Below are 10,831 nucleotides of genomic sequence, written 5' to 3' on the forward strand. Positions count from 1 at the left end.
ATCACATGCGCTACATCCTCCACGTGACATGTATTGGTCCTTTTGTGTCCTTTTTTTAAAGACTCACTTATTGCTTGTCCCATCCACAACCCATTTACACTTCATTGGGAGTTTCACTCCCACTCTTGACTGTCCAAGTCAGAGCTTTTAGTCCAAATGTGTTACTCTCGTTTGGCTTTTACTTCGGCCACTACCACATGACATCCTTTCAGCTCCACTTTTGGGGCTCTAGGATTTGTGTCTCACAACTCCACTATCCATAGATGAAGTTCAATATCCTTATCAAACAATAAACCATTTTATAAAATAACACCAACATGTATTATCCTTTCCATCCTTGGCACCTAACTAATATTTGTCAATAGTTTGACACCAAAGGCTCACCATGCCTTATCCATCTTTTAAAGAGCATAGTCTTTCTAATTTAGAAACTCATTTGACCACTTATGGTGGTCCTTCCCCTTTTATTCTTTTAGTTCATGCTAAATGTGTTAAAGACATTATCTCTATTTCAATTTCACTACTCATTTAGGAATAACTTTGGCCTCTACCAATATAACCATCGCATTTTGGAACTTTTAATTTTGATTTTTTATAGTTAATTTCTTAGGTGTCTCTAACACCTTGCATTGCATATATTATGCAAACTCAATTTCCCCATCCTAGGAAGTTCTTTACTTGAAAGCACCATCATCCTCTTTTCTATTTTGTGCCACTCTAGGCACTAAAATCCATCTTTCTATAATTTATGCTAGGATTATTTATGGCCTTATCATTTGGTTACCTTGTCGCTCTTTCCCTTGGAGCTTTTGCTTTGCCAAATTAAAGTATTTAGAAATTCATCATTAGAAATATATTTCCCTTTCCATAATCCGTTAGCACCAAACACATGAGTGTTCCTCGCTTAACTTTTCTTTTTGGATTCTTTTCAATGATTTCCATGGCCCATTCTTGGTCTTTAGTCTTTTGCTTCTATCCTTTGATTGTTGCCCCAAGCAACATAGGATCATTACCTCCATCCTTAAGGTATCATTTTGATTCAATAGCAAAGGCTCTACTTTGCCAAATCCATAAAAGTGTTCATCCTTAATAGGTCTCTTTAGCATTTTCTACTATAGGCTTTATGCATGGCTCAACCTAACAACCCACTCATAAGTCCCTTTCTTAGATTCGCAATACCACTACATTGCTACAATTCATTTCCTTTAGGTGTTTTTTCCACTTGGTCACTTTGACCAAGCCGCACAATTATCAATAGTTTAAATCAACACTTTGAACTAAGAACTTTATTCTTTAACTTCACAAAGATTTTATCCTTGTTTTAGCTATAAGATCACCTAATGATTTAACCTTGACACCTTAACAGGTTTACTAATTGATACTAAGTCTTCTAGACTTTTAACTTGTTAACCATGACCCCAGAGGCATCCCCCACACTTGGAAATATGCCTAAGCCAACCTTTTTGGCCAAGGGTCCATAGTAATTGAGATTGAATGTCCCCATTTCATTCACCACGTTTTTGGTGCCACTTGCACCAAAGTGTTCAAATTAGATATACTAAATTTTCACACTAAGCAATTTAACTGTGCATCACGACTCTAAAGCATCCCCCCCTTGGCAGTGTGCCCAAGTCAATCTCCTTATTAAGAGTCCATAACCACCAAAAAATGAGTGTCCTCATATTCCAAACCATCACCATGCCATAATGAGTTGGGACTCAAACCTAAATACTAAAGGGTTGGAATTCAAACCCAACCTCCGTATATGCATCTATAGATGGCATTACTTAGAAAGCCTGGCGTGATTCCTCATGCTAATGCACCAACTTATACTTAAAGCGCGTTATGGATCACAACTCAAAATTTAATTCCTCCCAACTACCAAGTCTTTTCACTAGATGAGTTTGTGATCATGCATGGACTCCTCCATGCTTAACCCTATATGCCACCCTTTTTGAAGTTATTCCTTCAAATAAGGTTTTTTTTTTTTTTTTTTTTGTTCTCTTGACTTGCCAATCTTGCTTTAGCAAGTCACTGTAAGCAACCAAAGAGAATGACTCAAGAAATGATCCAGGGGTTCAAATATAAAGGGAAAGGGCCCATGAACAAAAGTGCACCCCCTTTTCCAATCGGTTAAGGGTCTTGGGATAGTTGAAGTTAAGTGTCCTTGGGTCTGAACAGTACTGTGCTGGGTGATCTCCCGAGAAGTCCAAACTCAGAAGCTTACAGTCATCTGACCAGCGTAACATGGTTTCATGCATAAGCATGAAAGTCTTTAACCATTGACTTTCATTCAAAGCCATCTTTTTGAACACTCAAGAACTACTTCCCTAATCCTAATGACCTTGAACACTCGAGAATTACTTCCCCAATTCTAATAACCTTGTCTTGTGGCAAATTTCAAATCCATACTTTTGCTGTGCTATTTTAATTTTACACTTTCTTTGAACCATTTACATTTGTTTTTCTAAACACCAACTTACCTAGAATTATCTTTGGGAACCTTAAAGGAACTTTATCCTTTAGCTTGTTAAGACCTCTCCTTTCATAAGCTTTCTAATTGCCATATGGTCTACCATGGATAATTCCATACTTTAGATTTTTTATGGCATCACGGTTGCTAATAGTAACACATTAAAGCACCCACTTGATTTTTCATTCCTAACTTGTATAACCACCCTTGGTTATAGCTTTCAATTCTTACGATTTAGTTTTATTTTTTTACTACTTGTTTTTTGGCTTTATACCTTCACTTTAGTTATTTTCCTCCCATCTAGGAGGGTACTTTTGCACTTTCTACCATGCCTTAGCATTTCTTGGGATAAATCTACTCAATAACTTAGGGAATGCATTTTCAATTGGGATATGCTCACTATATAATCCCACATACCGGGATTAACGTCACTAAGCTCTATTTCGTTAAAGTGGGATTTATTCAGTAAAATGGGACTAGGTACAAATTTTCAAATATTTGAAAATGACGTGAAATTATATATTTTTTGTCCAGGGGCTAGACATATCTGGGGCATGGTGACTAGCGTGGTGACTTTGTGTCCAGACTGAGTCCATCTGGTTGTATAATAAATCTCATTGTCAAGGTGAACAAGCCGAATCTGAAGCTAAAGAAGAACAATGGCATGCGCGCACACACTATTTGTTTGTTCATTGAGCGTGTGGTGAGCTTTCCAAGATGAACGTCATTCCTAACCCTACAATCTGACGGCCAACATATTCACTGGGATGGCATGGGGCCCCACACGATACTGCAAGCCTTTGCTCCTCCTCCAGCTGAACCCTGTATGGGGTTCGATCGACAAGGGCCTTATGCAAGGGTTGGCCGTTCAGCTCAGTTTGCGCACTTTGCAGAGACCTTAAGTGTTTTGCTAGAGACGCAATCATCATGTTTGCACCCCCGCCACCCCATAGAGGTACAAAGAAGTTCCCATAGTTCTGGGCACCATGCCCATGAGCGATTATGCCAAACAGAGACACAGGCAGCTGCATGGATGAAGAGATTGCCTTGGGGGCAGGATTGAGTCGAGGTAAGCACGTCTTTTTCTAGTCCATTTTGTCGTGGATGATGTAGAGGTAAGAGTCAGGTCTCTCCATGGAGAGAATCTTGTTATGATAATATGCAGTCCTGCAGCTTCTCTGCTCGATGTTGTGGTCGAGCCGCCTTCTAACCAACGTCTCTCGCTCTTGAGCGATGCAAGAATTCTTCGACAAAGCCATTTTGATAGCAGTGCACTTGTCACACTTTGAAAAGCTGGAGTACTTTCCTATACTCACATCCCTGAGCCTGTTGCTCCACAATCTACTAAATCTAGATTGGCTCAGCTTCCTGTAGCCATTACTCTGGAGTTCCTGATTCACATCTTCCAATATGGCCCCCTTGGTATACATGGAAGGGAGAACTCGTTGGGTGTCTCGAGTTCCATCTTCCAAGAGGCGGGTTTTATGTGGTTGCTGCTCGCTACATGTCTCGACAAACCTCTTGAAGATTGCCTCTCCATATACAACATGACCCCTGGTTTTGTGAGTACCGTCGTTCCCATGGACTGCCTGTTGAACCCTTTGTTCCTCGAACTCAGTTTTGATTCTGTAGAATGTGGTTCGAGGGACTCCATAAATGATTCTCCATGCCTTCATGCAGACCAAACCCCTCTGGAAGACCATGCCCCCCACCTGATGTTCTGAAGCATCAACAGATGACCGTAATGCCTCATATACAAAATTGCGAGCTACTTTCCAGGACAATGTCTTGTATCTTGCTCTCTCCTCTTCAATAGCATCCCAATCAACATGTTGACAGCACCTCCTCTTGCAACAAGCAACTGTCGAGACCATTCGAACCTCCATCGCCATTTTCTGCCTTTTCGGTTCGTTGCTCAGATCCCTTTGGCTGCGCTTTAGGAAGGTGTACTTTCTTTTCCCATGAAGAGATGTTCTGTCATCAGTTGTAGTGGTGTTTAATTGTGAATCCTTCACATTCTCAAACACTAAGTGCCTCAATTTCCACCGCATAATGCTTCCAATAGTCAGACTGTTTTCTTCTGTATCAACAACCTCTAAAATCGCAACTCCAATATCATCCCAGCCCAATTCTTGATTAGCAACCGCATCTCTTGGATCGACAACTATGGCTAAGCCCTCAGCTACCACCTCCCCCTAGGGGTTGTTTAGAAACACCTTTGCCTGAATCCATGTAGCACGGTTCTTAAGATCCACGGAGGGAACATGCGTCGCATTTGCGAAGGCCATTCTGAAAGTGCAGAAAAGAAGTTAAGACCATACAAAAAATGATTGGAGAATGGCCTAAATCATAACATACCAAACAACCTCAATAGCATGAGGCCACATGCTATTATTCAAACATGCTATTGACACCCACGTGAAATTTCGCATTCACAAAATTGGCATGAGGCCTCATGCCATCTTGATAAACACATAGCTGCAGGCAAGTAAAAACATACATGACAATATGCTAGCCATGAAATTGCAAGGGCCCAAGATGGCATGTGGCCTCATGCCATTTCTAAATGTGGTCTTAAGCCATTCCATGGTGAACATACCAGGAAGCACAAGTGCCGAATATCAAGAGGAAGCGGTAGCCACACCAAAGACAGTGCCGCTCGCAACACCGCAACTACTCATAGCGCCGCTCGCAACACCGCAACTGCTCGTAGCGCCGCTCGCACAAACTGCCACTCGCATAAACTGCCGCTCGCAATGCCGCAACCGCTCGTAGACGCATAAACCACAGCTCACAACACCGCTTACACAAGCAGCGCTCACTGCGCTCAACGGAACCAAGAACACGGCGCACAAAAATGATAGACCTAGGAATGAGTTCGAGAATTCAAGAATAACACACGCTTGAACGTCACATCAAATCCTCTGACAAACCAGATCTTATGATTCCTTTGACAAATTTCAAACTGAGTAGCTTCTAGACTTTGCTGTCGGACGTTAAACTTTGTCACATCATGTCCTTGCCTCGATCCAGCTGTGCCATGTCAGTGATTCAAACTTTGCCATGCCATGTCAGCGATCCGCGCCAAGATTATTCGCCGTGTAAAGGAATAATTATGCTGTGTGTATACGTCCATTTATGGCAATATAAGGCCACACGCCATTCAAAGAATAATGCTAGTCGAGCATTTTTTGGTGCATTTTTTGGTTCAAAATTGCATGAGCCCACATAAAGTTTACCTGTACCAAAAATAGAAATAGCTTTATTTACTTGGGAATTTAAGTGGTTGAGGCATTTTTAAACTTACAAACACATGCCCTACTTACATTCTTTTGGTTGCTTAAAATTCAAAAATATTATAAACCTTTCTTTTTGCATTTTCAATGTTTTCAATTATGGTTTTTGATTTTCGCAGGACCAGCCTAGTAATCTATTTGCATCCCGTCATGTTTATAGCTAGCTTTCGTTTGTCCCCTTCGCTAGCCTGAGATACATCTGCTCGGCATCTACCTTTTACAGCATTTGCCCAGAAAGGGCATCTTTCTTCACGCAGCATTTGCCACATGTTTAGGGTTTAGGGTTTAACAATTCAGTAGCTTGATAAACATGCAAATACAGAACTTGATGCAAAATCCTTTGATATGTCACAATGCCCCTAGGACCATAAACACATTTCAATAGAGAGGGTCCTTTCATTTCATAACTCCTTACGTAGATCTTGGTGAAACCAGAGTTAGTGAAGTTGGTTTCTTGTAATCCTGCATCTGATTGTGATGTCCCTTTGCAATGTCGATGGAAAGGTCAATGCACACCAAACTGTAGAATCTTGGAGCAAAATAACGGTCGGATTTATGGCAAATGCCCCTGAAACATTGTAAGGCTCGTGTGGTCTTATGTGGTGTCCGATCGAGATGCTTCTTTGCAGGGTCATCAAGAAGGACATTGTATACCATTCTTTATTTAGCTGAACATTTGGCATTTTTGGAAATACAAGATGCTTTGGAATATCCAATCATGCATGGTACAAATATAGCGAGGGTATTAAATGATATCCCAATCATGATCTTTCTTTTGGATTTCGCGTGCATGCAGTCCGAGGAATGATGACATTGCGGATTTCTTTTGGATTTCACGTGCATGCATGCGCGCGGCGATCCAGAAATTAATGGTGGCGCCCAAGTCCGAGGAATGATGACGTTGCGGGATTAGTGACATTTCGCGCGTGTGAGGTTAGGTTTTGCATTTTGCTTCGTATTCGCGCTCGCATCGCGCTCCCACTCGCGATCACGCTCACATTCGCGCTCATCTACCTTCTCTACAGGTTTCTCGTATGCATCGGCGTCCACTCGCGCTTGCATCACATTCGCGCTTGCATCGCGCTCGTGTGCATCGGCATCCACTTCAAGACACACCTAGTTTGTAACTTCGCCGCCAACTCCGCCGCCCACTCCGCCACCCACACGCAGCCCACTTGGCGTCCCGGGAGATTTCAGCGCCACTCTCCAACTGTAAGTGGCAGAGTAGCCTTGCTGCTACGATCCGCTGCACACATAGTGCACATTCGCCAGCGAGTCCGGCCTCGATTGTCACGCCTCCATTCGGCTTCAAATGGTAAGTCTTTTAGGCCAAGTAGAAAATGGCATGAGGCCACATGCCATTCAGTAGCAACATTGGCATGCACCGATTGGGCTCTCGAGTGCAGTCCGGTTACAGATGGCGTGTAGCCTCACGCCATCTTAGGATGCAGCCTCAAAACATCTGATGCAGTGGTGAATGGCGTGTGGCCTCACGTTATTTCCAACTGCTAGTTTTTCATCTGTCAGCTCTAATTGTTGTGCATTTCTGAACAGGTGAGGAATTGCGTTCTTCTTCCAGCCACTATCAATGTGGATGCAGAGAAGGAGGAGGAGCTCACCAGTTGGACTTTCGGGATGGAAGGCGAGGATCTGAGGCTGTACAACACAGATGGTGGGAGAAAAGAATGCATGGGGATCCTCATCCAAGTGACAGACACTCCATGCAATTCCATGCAAGAATATGGACTGGCACTTGTGGTAGAGACAACGTTCGCCTTCAAAATCCACCTTGCACATCCTAACGGCTTCCCGGAGGGGGGCAGCGGCTATGAGGAATTCCTAGAGAGAGCTAGGGAGAGGTTGTCCAGGAGGCCCACAATTTCAAAGACGCTATGGTCTATGAAGATCACATGGAATCCACGGACCTCACCTACGGCGATGTTCAAAAACTATATTCCAACATTGAGCCGTTGAGAGTGACTCCAGTTTGCAAAACGAAGGGGAAGGGGGTCGATCTGGAAACTACCCCGAAGCAGAAAAGGGTGGTTAAGCTCAAGCCGACGTCCGACTCTCCTGCTCCAAAAAAGAAGCTACTCGGTGATGCCATTGCCTCGGGTTCGAACACTACACCCACCAAAGCCACAAAAACCAGGACAAGGACGTGCACTAGCAACTAGCGCGTGGCAGGTAAGCCTCGTTGCATGTGGCATAGCATGTGGCCTCACGCCATTTCCATTGCAGGAATTCTCGAGTCTTCTCTCGAAAACACTGGGGGTCAATGACACACTCAGCATCCATAACATTCTACTCGCAACAAAAGTTGTTTTTGACAAATGGGTAGATGTGCTGAGGAGGTACCATGACGGGGAGTTGCTAAACTCAATGGGTGTGGAGGACGGCCGGAAGCCTAATGATTTGAAGCTCAACGCCTTGCGTTTCTCGCGGTCTCTAGATGACGATGACCTTCTGACAGTGGCTAATGCTCTTCTACGTGGTGAGGTAGTCTTCAACAAGACCAAAATGACTCCCGGTCATATTGTGACATATAAGGACTTGTGCACGACTCTGAGAGCTCGTGCGCTATTGAAGGATTGGATCTTCGAGCAAGTGGTCGTGGAGAGGGTGAGCATCGACACCACGCAAGAGATGATGAAAGAGCTGGAGTTGTCAAATGAAGACATCGACGAGTACGTGAAGGGGGCCCCCAAGTTCATCGATCTGCTGCGGGATGCCACGAAAAGTAAAGCTGAGAAGTTGGATCAGTATCCAAATTTCATTAAGAGGGATGTCGACCGCTGGCTTCAGAAACAGCTCGACCCTGCAGTAGAGGCCTATCGAGAACCTTACCGGGTATACGTGAATTCGGATGAGGATCAAAGGTGGAGGAGCATCATTTCCCGCGGAGATGAGCAGGTCAAGAACATCTTTTGTGTGATGGACTTCACAAACGAGGAGATCACTCATGCAGACAAAGTCAGCTCCATCATTGACTTAATGGTGGGACTTGCGGAGGTGGAATCTTCAGTCCACTATATGATCTACGACTCCGAATCCTATCACAAGTTCTGGAAGGCCTTGAACGAGGTGAAGGCTCGGTTGAAAGGCAAGGAGATGCGGGAGATCCATGGGATAATGGCTAAGAAGAAGATACCGACGAATGTCCGCATCTTCACACTCGCCCTTGTTATTGGTCCTGCAGTAGAGTGGGACTAGAGTGACTTCCCAGCTTCGTTCGACAAGGCCGATCGAATTGATCTGAGGGAGGTCAATTTACCCATGCCTGAGGAACTGAAGACGGCTATGGAGCTTTCGAATCCAGAGAAAGCTCCAGGTGCAGCATGGGAAATGCTCAGCTGGGTCTTCAACGCAATAGCGGGTGGGTCACCTGCTTCCGACTCCAAGGGCAAATGCGTTGTCAAGTACAACTGCGGCGAACTATTCTTTCGAGCCGCACTACTCAAGGGTGTCCCGTGTGTTGCGGTGACAAATTCCATTGAAGAGGTGACTTCAATGGAGCATATAATTACAGTTGCCAAAGAAAAACAGTATCTTCTCTGCGAACCTGGTGAGTACGCACTTTAAGTTTAAATGTTATCTCACAAGCTCTATATGCAGGAGCGTGGCCACCCCCAGATGCTGAAACGGCGTTAACAGCTACTGTTGAAGATACCCATGTTGGGCCGAGCTCACAACCTGCACAAGGTAAGGTCACGTGAGGCCTCACGCCATTTTGATTATAGATCTTTGTGAATATTCAGACACGAGGACTGAAAAGCGCACTGGTGGCGCGTCGAAGAAGGACCGTATGTTCTGGGGGACCTTGCAAAACGGCTTGGAGCGATGGTGATAGAGAACCAGCCAGTCCAGGAAGTGGCTGCAGAAATCAACCAAATGGTAGATGGAACGGTATATCAGAAGCCATTTGATCGGACAGACACTAGTCATCATTTATGGCATGTATATTGTCTAGCCAAGCACTATCTGCATCTCCATAATCTGCTCAACCAGATGGGTTCTTCGACCACTGAACATGAGCGTGGACATATTAGAGAAGAGATGGCATTACTATTGGGTTTAAATCCTGATAGTGTGGAGAGTGATGAAATTCCAAGATTATTGTATAGGCGTTGGAGGCAAAAAATAACAGTCTGAGATGGCATGTATTTATTTAAAAATGTAACTTATTATGGCATGGGGTTCCATGCCATTGTATTAATATTAAAAGACAATTCTTTGAGAGGATTTGCATTATACTAGAAGTGTTACAGCATGTTATTGGAAGTCTACGAAGTTGTTTTATTAATAAGGGGAAAGTAAAGATTGAATGGGGACTTGGGCTCCACCTAAACTCAGAGCAACGGAGCCAATATTAAAAGGATGGAAAGAAATTGGACGACGATGACAAGGAGAAGAGAGAGGTGAAGCAGTGGCAAGGGGAGGAGAAGTGATTGAGTAGACATTTCCTTGTTTAAAATAAAATGGCATGTGCCTTAATGCAGTTGAATTTTGTTATATTTATATACTATATAAAGGTTTGGAAACCTTATTTTACAAGTGGGATAATGACAATTCCCACTTTAACGAAATAGAGCTTCACTATGTATGGGCTTCTTTATGCCCATTGCTAGCCATGCTAAAATTTCTTTTGGCTTGGTCTAATTTGGATAGATGGACTTCTTCTATCTTCGCAATTTTAGACATTAGATAGCACTTTCTATCCATTATTCGCTAGGGACTTAGTCCCTTAAGCCTTATCTAATGCCTTCATGATACTAAATATCACTTCTTGGTGTTTTAAAGTGTTTAGATGCCCCAATGATAGCCTTCTTTAACAATAAACATTTTCCTTTTCAACATTGATTTATTAATTTGCAACATAAGCAATTTATCCCCCCGAGGGATATATCTAACTTTTTTATCCAAACAAAAAATCTTGAGTAGTTACCTTCTACCAATCCAATCAATTAGGCAACACTTTTTGCTTAATTGCCTCATAGTTATCAAGTCCTACAACTCATTGCTAGTGTTTCCACACCTCCATCATTATTTATCTTTTCCGTGC

This window comes from Selaginella moellendorffii, unplaced genomic scaffold, assembly GCF_000143415.4.
Source record: "Selaginella moellendorffii unplaced genomic scaffold, v1.0 SELMOscaffold_29, whole genome shotgun sequence".
NCBI classification, from domain to species: Eukaryota; Viridiplantae; Streptophyta; class Lycopodiopsida; order Selaginellales; family Selaginellaceae; genus Selaginella; species Selaginella moellendorffii.